The 9,396-nt window shown below is 46.5% G+C and overlaps 1 protein-coding gene and 1 pseudogene across 3 annotated transcripts in view; one reads left to right on the top strand and one right to left on the bottom strand.

Annotated features, from left to right (window-relative positions):
- Positions 1-9,396, top strand: part of ldhd (lactate dehydrogenase D) — a 53,761-nt gene that overhangs the window by 20,858 nt on the left and 23,507 nt on the right. The gene's annotated exons all lie outside the window — the stretch shown is intronic.
- On the bottom strand, positions 6,792-7,529 carry LOC147326681 (uncharacterized; annotated as a pseudogene).

Raw genomic sequence — 9,396 nt, 5'->3', positions numbered from 1 at the left:
TGGTTTTGGAAACTCTTTCATAAACTGGATAAGAATATTATACAACTCCCCTACAGCTCATATCAGAACAAATGACCAGACATCCTCCAGTTTCTGTCTCCTGAGGGGCACCAGACAGGGATGCCCACTCTCCCGTTCACTTTTTGCAATTTTTATCGAACCTCTAGCAGCAGCATTTAGACAGGCTACAACAATTAAGGGCATAAAATGTAAGAACATAGAACATAAAATCAGTCTCTATGCAGATGATGTGTTGCTTTTTCTGCAAAGCACACAAACCAACCTCTCTGAGGTAATTACTCTAATAAACTGGTTTTCAAGAGTTTCAGATTATTCAATTAACTGGCCAAAATCTACAGTTCTCCCCATTAACTGCTCCTTCCATAATTCTTCCTCTGCCCCACTGCAATCTGGAAATATTAAATATTTAGGTATTAATGTTTCTCCTAAGCTTTCAGACTTAACTAAATTAAACCACATCCCACTTCTAAAGAAAGTAGAAGGCGATCTGACTAGATGGAAATCTTTACCCATATCACTCATGGGAAGGGTCGCCACTATAAAAATGATGATCTTGCCAAAAATAAATTACTTATTTTTGATGATCCCTAACAAACCATCACAAGCTTGGTTCAGATCTCTGGATTCATATATTTCCAAATTCCTTTGGAAAGATAAACCCCCGCGTATCAGCTTAAAAACGCTACAAAGAACCAAGGAGGAGGATTAGATCTGCCTAATTTTCACCAATACTTCTTAGCCAACAGGCTTCAGCTCATCTCAGAATGGTCAAAACATACCTTCTTAGATGAGCCCTGGCTAGATGTTGAACAGGCACTATGCAAGGATCTAGAGATTTCAGACCTACCATTTATTAGCTCAAACATCAAAAGACATGAATGCTTTAAAAGTATCAACATCAGCTTCTCTCTGACAGCATGGTGGGAGTTTCTAAAAATAACGGAGTCTTCATTAATCCCATGCAAACGTACACCTATCTGGAATAACCCTGACATATTACGAAACAATAATATGATTAATTTCCCAGAATGGAGTTGTAAAGGAATTAAATACTTAGAACATATATTAGAGGGAACAGAATTTATTCCATTTGACAGACTAGTTGCACAATATGGGATCAACAAGAAAAGATTTTTAGAATATCAACAAATTAAATCCATAGTAAAAAAGAAATTTAACCTCAGTCAAGTTTAATTACAAACACCACCAAGTGCGGCACATTTTCTTACTCTTAAATCCCCCAAATTATTATCCAAAATATACAGAACACTTTCTAAATTAGATGAATCAATATCCCTTCCTATTGCAAAGTGGGAAGCAGATCTATCAGTCAGTTTAGACTGAAACTTCTGGTCTCAGGTATGCTTAAAAACCTTTAAATTGATTAAAAATCCCAGTCTGCAATTAATACAATACAAAATACTACATAGAGTGCACTATACAGGTCATCGGATGTTCAAGATGGGCTTTACATCTTCCAACAACTGCTCACACTGTCAAGGCAATACACCAGACAATTACATTCACGCTCTTTGGTTCTGTCCACCAGTGCAGAAGTTTTGGCGCGAGATATGTGAAGACTTATCAAAGTGTCTGAAATGTAACATTCCAACTTCCCCCTTAGTGTGTTTGTTGGGCAGCTTAGATGTCACTTCAGAAAAGAATATAGCCCATATGGTTTTCACTGCCCTATGCATAGCCAAGAAAACTGTCCTCATGAACTGGAAAAATAAAAACAATCTTAATTCTAACCAATATAGAAATGATCTATTAGATTACATTAGTCTTGATTAGGGGTGGGTACTGGTGGCACCGGTTCTGACATAAACGGTAGTAACCAGACCGAAAAGCAGCGCACATTTCGGTGCTTTTTTTTCCTGAGCTGTGATACACTTCTAGCCAATCATTTTACGTTTCCGAGGATAGTAGGCGGGGCCAGGTACGTACGTTCTTTTATGCAGAGCTACAGATTAAAAATGCCCAAGGCGAAGCGGTCAAAAGTCTGGCTGTACTTCACAGCAAAATATGCAAACTCAGCAGCCTGCAACAAGTGCTTTAAGATGATACTGTGATACTGTCAAAGGAAGTAACACCTCGAATCCGATGAAACACCTGGCGACGCATAGCATTTTTTTTTTTTTAAAGCCGAGAAATGCGCCATATTTGATGGCAGCAGCAGCCGTTCTTCTCTGCGTGAGTAGCTTAATGTTGTTTGTGTGTAATTTACGTTGAGTAGGCTAACCACGTTATTACATTAATGCATGTAAGGTGAACTAGCAAACATCATCATAGCTACATGCGGCTGTCTTCTTGTTTGATGGCAGATACTCCCTTCACCCTGGCCAAAAAGGCTAAAATGACCAAAGAAAAAGAGGGAAACAGCTAAACATGAGAGGTTTTTGGACAAAGTTTGTATTTTTTCCATTGTTTAAGCACTGCTTCCAGCTAAGAGTGATACCATATATGCCCCATAGCTGCAGAAAAGGCTAACATTGTTATCTTTTTACAAAAAACCAGCTGAATATGAGAGGTTTTTGGACCAATTTTGTGTTCTCCATTCTTTAAGCACCGGTTTGAGCACCGTTTGAGCACCGGCACAGTTTCAAAAGTACCGATTTGGCACCGGTATCAGATAAAACCTAAACGATACCCATCCCTAGTCTTGATACAGCCTCTGCCACCACATCAGATCAATTGCTCTGGGCTCCTTTGATCAGCTCCATCACCTAGTGGGGGTGGGGGGGTCATAGTTTGGTCCCGCCTTCACTGTTGTGATTGGTGTGGGGGTAGGGACAGGCTTAGGGCGTCGGGGGGGTTCCCCGGAGGCATATTCCTTGGGGGGCTCAACCCGGGGTAACGGTCATGTCCGATTGGGGGCTCTTTTGGCTCTCGGGTGACCGTTTCCTCGTGGCTGTGTGCAGCGGGGCTAGGGGAGGGTCTGTGCTGACGGACGTGGGTTACTGACCTGGTAGCCTGTCTGCCCCTGGGTGGGTCCGGGATGGGCGTGAGGTTCTGGGGGCGCTCCGTCTCTGGGCTGGGGCCCTGGCCGGGCCTCGGGGCCTTGGGTCCTGGTTTGTGTGTTGCTGGGGTTGTGGGCGGGTGGGTGCATGGGGGCCCATCCCTGGCGCAGGGTGCCGCCGGTGCGTCGAGCCACCTGGGGGGCTCTTCAACTGGTGGGGGAGATTGTCACACCTAGCAGGAGCTTTCCTCTCCCCAGGAACTCTCTGCAGGAGGGGGAGATACAGGAGAGGTGGAGGAAGATCTCAGCCTGGGCGTCTATTGTCTCATGTAGTCTGGAAGATGAGTGGATGGTGGGGTGGGTGCAGTTTTCTCTGTGGTGGGGCTGGGTGGACTGTCCCGGGCTCTGTGGGGCCGGGGGGCGCTGCTGCACTGGGCCCCGGTCTGATGGGCCTGGGCCCCCCTTCCCTGGCGGGTCGCGGAGTATGGGAGTGCCTACTGGGGTCAGCGGGGGAGCTGGCCCCAGGGAGGGGTCACCTGCCCCTCCCTTCCTTCCCTCCCCATCTCCAGCTGCCTCCCTTCTCCCGCTCCACCACAACCACCCACACATGCAGGGCCTTGGAGTAGGGGTATGTCACCAGGGTGCAGAGGAGGCTACCCCCCCCTTCTGTCCCCTTCTGGCTGCCTCTGCCTCAATTTTATCCCACAACTTAGACATTCACATTACTCACACTCTCATTACACATACATATAGGATCTTGGGGGTGGGCACGATACACGGAGTCCAAATTACCATCAGGGTGTACACCTTACCCCTGGCGTCGTTGCCCACCTCTCAATTTTGAATACACGTAGACATTGAGGGCTAGCAGGAGGGACTATGCGCTTACCTGCTGCTCTCTGGCAGGTAGCTCCATGCCCTCCTGGGTTTTAATTGCACCTTAGAACACACATGCATCAACACTACAATGAGCGGGTGGAGGGAGGTTTGGAGTCTTCTCTCACCCCCGTTCTCTGCGGCCTGCTGGAGCGGGGGGCTAGGAGGAGTTGGCCGTCCGACTGCGGTCTGGAGTGTGGGGCCTCCCTGCTGCTGCGGAGTCGGGGCGGTCTGCCTCTCCCCACCGCAGGGAAAAGGGTAACACCACCTGGGTCTGGGTGCAGTTCCCCCCTCCAGGGGCAAGGGTACCTAGACCTGGTTCGTAGAGTACGCTTGGGGAGTGTGATCGTGTGTACAGCGTCTCTTTATGTCTGTCTCCACGTTGGTTGAGTGTGGAGTAAGTGCATATGAGAGCATGAGGGTGGGAATGGATGTTTGTGTCTGTGTGTGCCTGTATGTCTGTGTCTATATGTCAGGTTGGGTGTCAGGCGCCACCTCTCTGTGGACATCTCAGGCCCTCCAAGGTTTGGAGGCCTATCTCCACCCACCACCACTTCCCCTGCCAGTGGCGGACTCCCTCAGACATCGGTGCGTTGGTGGTTCTTTGTGTCTGGGGATGGGCGTCCGGGTACACACCGGCTCACTCCTTGGCGGCCGCTTATCAGGGCCTGGAGCCTGGGGCTCGCTCGGGCCACTTTGGAGGTGGGGTGCCCCCGGCCTCTCGGCCTGGGGCTCGGTCACTCAGGCGCAGCTGGTTGCCGGCGGAGCTCACGGGCGCGTCACTGCAACTCCCCCTGGCTTCTGCTCCGCGGCTGCTGAGTGAGCCCTCATCTGGGACTCTCCTCAGCTCTTACTGAGACAGTGGCGCGGCTGCCCCTCTGTTGGTCTTCCTTGGTCTCTTGTGTTCTGGGGGCCTCTGGATGTCTGGAGTTTTGATCTCCTCCATACCTGCTTCATACCCTGGAGGACGGGGCTGTGGCTCCCCACACTCCCTAGCAGATCGTTACATGGAGAAACCTTTGGAATGCAAGCATGCTGATCCACACAGGTGTACACACGGGTATTCACAGACGCGGACTACAGCTTTCTTGGCTGCTGCCTCAAAGCACATTGTGCGCTGTCTATCTTGCGTGCTGCACAATATCGTTTATTACTTAGTATCTACTGATATTTACTGCTAGCTAGTTTATTGTGATGGTGTCGTTTTTTTATTATGTTGCTCTTTGTTGTTTGCTTTCTCTTCTGTTTTTTTCTCTCTGTACAGGTGACCCAGGTGTTTTTTTTTTTGTTTTTTTTTTGTTTGGGTTTCTTTTTTTTTTTTCTTTCTTCCCCCCTTCTCACCGTCTCTTCTCCCCTTTGGTTTTCTTTCTCTCCCTCTCTTTCTTTCATTCTTTCTCCCTGTCCTATCCCCCAGTCATGTCTGTCCCGTTTGTAGGAACTGAAAATAAAATAAATTCATAATTATAATAAAGGTCAATCAAATGGACCAATATGGCAAGGCCATGATGATCCACTTGGTAAAATAAATCCGCTTGGCATCTTTCTTGGCCTTAAGACAACAATTCTGATGGCTAAAGATCCAAACGGGACACACAAAAAAAAAAAAAAAAAAAAAAAAAGAAAAAGGAAAAAAAGGTTCCTTCATGTATGTCTGTGAAGGTTCTCAGTCATCCAGGTCATCGTAGTCAAAGGAGCTTGCAAAGAAAAGCGTCTGGACTTCTTTAAGTTGCTTGATGTAATGTTCCTTCATGTAATGATCTGCTAGAGGGTATGGGGGAGCCACAGCCCCGTCCTCCAGGGCATGAAGCAGGTATGGAGGAGATCAAGACTCCAGACATCCAGAGGCCCCCAGAACACAAGAGACCAAGGAAGACCAACAGAGGGGCAGCCGCGCCACTGTCCCAGAAAAAGCCGAGGAGAGTCCCAGATGAGGGCTCACTCAGCAGCCGCAGAGCAGAAGCCAGGGGGGGTTGCAGTGACGCGCCCGTGAGCTCCGCCGGCAGCCAGCTGTGCCTGAGTGATCGAGCCCCAGGCCGAGAGGCCGAGGGCACCCCACCCCCGAAGTGGCCTGAGCGAGCCCCAGGCCCTGACAAGCAGCCACCAGGAGTGAGCTGGTGTGTACCTGGGCGCCCATCCCCGGACACAAAAAACCACCAACGCACCGATGTCTGAGGGAGTCCGCCACTGGCAGGGGGGGAAGTGGGGGGAGATAGGCCTCCATACCTTAGAGGTCCTGAGATGTCCCCAGAGAGGTGGCGTCTGGTACCCAACCTGACATATAGACACAGACATACAGGCACACACAGATACAAACATCCATTCCTACCCGCATGCTCTCATATGCAATTACTCAACACTCAACCAACGTGGAGACAGACATAGAGAGACACTGTACACACAATCACACTCCAAGCGTGCTCTAAGAACTGAGTCTAGGTACCCTTGCCCCTGGAGGGGGAAACTGCACCCAGACCCAGGTGGTGTTAGCATAATGCCAGCATACAACTATACTATTAGAGGAACATCGCCAGAACACACAAAAACAAGAACAAGACAATATATAAAAGTTAAAGTTCAGGCTCAGCTTTGGAGAACAATTCATGTAAAACAATTGTACTCCAGTTCTGAAACCTTTCATTTGAAAGCCTGTGTTTGCTCCGGAAGATCCTCTGGGTGTGGACCCTTTTGCTGCTGCTGGCACAGTGACTAGTTATGCAGAGACAGAGGCATATGAGATAGAAACAGACTTAGCCATTATCACGTCTGACATTTAGTAATAGCGCAGTACTTACAGCTCTGCATTTGTAGTTTTACAGGTGAGATGCTCAGCATTGCGTCCTCCAGGGCTTTATCCTCATCCATCCCTATGATGCAGGCAACAATTAGATAAATATATACTGAACTTATTTCACATCAACAACGTTATTAAATATTATTAAAACAATTTACCCAGGGGTTTAGTTGGAGGATTTTTGCAATCAGACGCAGACTGCTGCTTCTTCCGCAGGTACTGCTGCAACTTATGCATCCATGTTCCTTGACTGCAGCTCTTCCTCATGATAAAGGCTGCATAGCCGTCACCTCTGCCATCCCAAATATCCTTCCAGGTGCTCTTGGTTCGTGAGCCAAAGCCAACCAGCTGATCATCCTCAGAGGCATCTGCAGCAACACTCACTCTGCTGGTCTCGCAGTTCAGAAGAGTCTTTCTCTGTAAAGCTGAGGGCATACTGTACAAATGAATGCAAGCTCTCCTTGCCATGCCTTTCTTCCACAGAGGTCCCTGCAGCCTCTTCCTTCTGGAGATCTTTGATCAGGTACATGGTGTACCCGACATCATTCTCCAGAAGCCACCGGAAAGATTTCCCTTTATACTTTCCAAACTGCAGGATGTACTCTCTCCCTGCACTTCCTTCATGTCAGACACATCCCCTCCTCTCTGATAGACGTCAGTCAGAGCATTCTGACGTACAAAGTCCTCCCTCACAGGTGCAGACTTGTCCTGCAGTTTGGGGTCATTTTTAATCCGTCGAGCTTCTTTTGACGGGTCCTGGAGAGTGTATCCAAGTGGCCCCTTGCGGAACACCACTGAGATTTTCCCTGGATATGGCGCAACTTTCTTGTGCATCTTGACATGCAGTGAAAAAATAAACAATTATATTAAACAAAATTGATTCCAAACAGAAACAAAGACATTTCAGGTTATAATCTTGCTGCACATTGTGGCTGGGTTTAACAGCAGGATGCAGGAGAACAATAAAGAGAAAATCTGAATAAACATTTGCGATAAGTGTTTTTTCTCCAGGCAATACAAACTGTGTCGCAGTGTTCGTTTGATTTTGGGACCTGAAGCAGACGGAGTTTTGGACCCAGATTACTCTGCGAGGCTCCTGACTACAGTAGCCGTAATGCTCCGGCAATCCACCAAGCGGTGCGCCTTCGTAGCTTACCAAAGTTGTACTAAAACATTGGACAGATTTCTGCGCGCCATGTACCATATAAAATCTGTTCGAGGTCAGTAAGCACAACCAGAATTCATACATAAAGCACACTGTCGATTTTTGAGAAAATTAAAGGATTTTAAGTTCGCCTTACAGTGTGTAAAATATGTTATACAGGGGGGGGGGAGGAAAAAAAAAAAAAAAAAAAAAAAAAAAATCGCGATATATATCTATCTATTTTAGGCCATATCGCCCAGCCCTTGTCCATTGCATCGCAAATGATATTGCAACACATCTGTTATCTTTAAAATACACCTGAAAATTTATTCTGTTCGTTTATTCTCATTTCAAACAACGTTTCTTATCTTTGATCAATGACCAAGGAGCCGATGGTGCTCTTCGGGCTCGATCTCCTCCATGCCTCTTTCATGCCCTGGGGGACGGGGCTAATGCTCCCCACACCCCCTAACAGATCGTTACATGGAGAAACCTTTTGAATACAAGTGCGCTCATCCATACAGATGCGCACACAGGTGTTCACAGACAAACTACACCTTTCTTGGCTGCTACCTCAAAGCACATTGTGCACTGTCAGTCTTGGGTGCTGCACAATAACATTCAATATTTAGTATTTACTGTTATTTACACTTAGCTAGATTATTGCAATGGTGTGGTGTTTATTATGTTCCTCTCTTTTTTGCTTGTTTTCTCTTTCCCCCCTTCTCTCAACAGGTGATCCAGGTGAGTTTTTTTTTCTTCCTTTCTTTTAAGTCCCCTTTCTCACCGTCCCTCTTCCCCTCTGTTTTTCTTTACACCCCTCTCTTTTGTTCTCTCTTACCTATCCCTCAGTCATGTCTGTCCCATCTGTAACAACTGAAAAATAAAAATAATCATAATAACAACAACAAAAAGGTCAAATGGACCAATATGGCAGAGCCGTGATGATCCACTTGGTAAAGTAAATCTGTTGGGCATCCTTCTTGGCCTTCAGACAATAATTCTGATGGCTAAAGACCCAAACGGGACAGGCAAAAAAATAAAATAGAAAAAAAAAAAAAGAAAAAAAAAAAAAAGAACATAAACAAGGATCGCTGAGATCTGTTGCAAGCGGTGCATAATTTGTTTTGTCTTCTGAAATTTAAAAGAAAAAAAAAAAAAAAAAGCCGTATCTCAAACTCGCAAGAGCACCAGAAGACCATAGTGGCCAAAAATATATTACATCTGTAGTGGTTTAGCACTACCATAGAAAATGAATGGAAAACTGTTTGGGGCCGTTTAGTTAAGCAATCCCAACCTCCCATGCAGGAGGCCTGGTTTTGATTCCCAGCCAGTGCAAGAGTGTTTACACCAGTATAAAACACCTGTGTTTTTAGTGGATGGCCGACGCTAGCACCATTGACCAACAATGGGCCTTCAGGTCTGTGTCATAATCATTAATATGCAAATTATCAAATCAAAATGTATTTATATAGCACATATTAAAAACAACAGTGTTGACCATAGTGCTTCACAGTCAATAAAAACATGAGACAGTTAAAACAAACAATAGAAGAGGACAACAAACAATAGGTAACAACGCAACAAGCTAAAACAGCCAACTAG

The sequence above is a fragment of the Aulonocara sp. 'chitande type north' Nkhata Bay genome, linkage group LG7, assembly GCF_057382095.1.
Source record: "Aulonocara sp. 'chitande type north' Nkhata Bay isolate Kocher_YH1m ecotype deep benthic linkage group LG7, A_spYH_male_GT1.1, whole genome shotgun sequence".
Lineage (NCBI taxonomy): Eukaryota > Metazoa > Chordata > Actinopteri > Cichliformes > Cichlidae > Aulonocara > Aulonocara sp. 'chitande type north' Nkhata Bay.
This window is presented reverse-complemented; position numbering and strand designations above follow the sequence as displayed.